This window comes from Protobothrops mucrosquamatus, unplaced genomic scaffold, assembly GCF_001527695.2.
Source record: "Protobothrops mucrosquamatus isolate PMUCROS unplaced genomic scaffold, P.Mucros_1.0 scaffold38772, whole genome shotgun sequence".
NCBI classification, from domain to species: domain Eukaryota; kingdom Metazoa; phylum Chordata; class Lepidosauria; order Squamata; family Viperidae; genus Protobothrops; species Protobothrops mucrosquamatus.
The window spans coordinates 1-1,314 of record NW_015424504.1 but is presented as its reverse complement, the minus strand read 5'-3'; the positions used below and the strand labels follow the sequence as shown (position 1 = coordinate 1,314).

Genomic DNA, 1,314 nt, shown 5'->3' with positions numbered 1-1,314 from the left:
TCCAGTCCCCTAATCATCTTTGTTGCTCTTCTCTGTACTCTTTCTAGAGTCTCAACATCTTTTTTACATCGTGGTGACCAAAACTGGATGCAGTATTCCAAGTGTGGCCTTACTAAGGCATTGTAAAGTGGTATTAATACTTCACGTGATCTTGATTCTATCCCTCTGTTAATGCAGCCCAGCACTGTGTTGGCCTTTTCGGCAGCTGCAGCACACTGCTGGCTCATATTTAAGTGATTGTCCACTAGGACTCCGAGGTCCCTCTCACAGTTACTACTATTGAGCAAGGATAAGCTTGACTCCCTCTTCTTTGTGGCAGCCCCTGAGATATTGGAACATTGCTGTCATGTCACCCCTCGTCCTTCTCTTCATTAAACTAGACATGCCCAATTCTAGCAACCGTTCTTTCTAGGTCTCCCATGCTTTGGTCTTAATGTCCTAGCAAAGGGGGGAAACCAGCTCTTCATGACTCCTTGGAAAGTTATGAGGGTGGGGCCTGCCAGAAATCAAGGGGAAGGTGTCCAATAGGGCATAAGCATTGTAGATCGGCATCCAACATATTTGGCATGCTCCAGAACTCAGATGGCCAAACTCACAGCTGTGAGACCTTCTCCACTTCCTCAGGATAGACCAAAATGTCTCCCACATAACTGAGTTCAGTTGTGTCTTAGTCCCTTCTAGTGGATCTGACTAGCTGGCATCTAATTTTATCTGCTTGGTTTCTGCATTTTGTCCAGAATTATTACAGTTTGGTGGGTCAAGGATACCTGGAGCTGGGGAATTAGCTCATATGGTAGAGCGCTTGCTTTGCATGTAAGAGGTGGTGGGATCGATACCCACATTCTCCAGTTGAATATTTATTTTGCTTTATAATCAGATTATTTTCATCTCCTTAGTTTCTGTCTCTTGTCCTGAGTTCTTGTAACACAGTTAATCAAATCTGCCAGGCAGTTGGGGAATTAGCTCATATAGTAAAGCGCTGGCTTAGCATGCAACCAATGACAAGAAGCAATGGATGGAAACTAATCAAGGAGAGAAGCAACCTAGAACTAAGGAGAAACTTCCTGACAATTAGAACAATTAACCAATGGAATAAACTGCCTCCAGAAGCAGTGAATGCTCCAACGCTGGAAGTTTTTAAGAAGAGACTGGACAGCCATCTGTCCGAAATGGTATAGGGTTTCCTGCCTGAGCAGGGGGTTGGACTTGATGACCTTCAAGGTCCCTTCCAACTTTACTATTATTATTATTATTATTATTATTATTATTATTATTATTATTATTATTATTATTATTATTATTATTATTATTATT

General features: G+C 41.9%; 1 non-coding gene across 1 annotated transcript; it reads left to right on the top strand.

Annotated features, from left to right (window-relative positions):
* The first annotated feature begins 775 nt into the window (after positions 1-775).
* Positions 776-848, top strand: TRNAA-UGC. The gene has a single exon. It is a non-coding gene; the product is annotated as a tRNA-Ala (tRNA).
* The last annotated feature ends 466 nt before the right edge of the window (positions 849-1,314 follow it).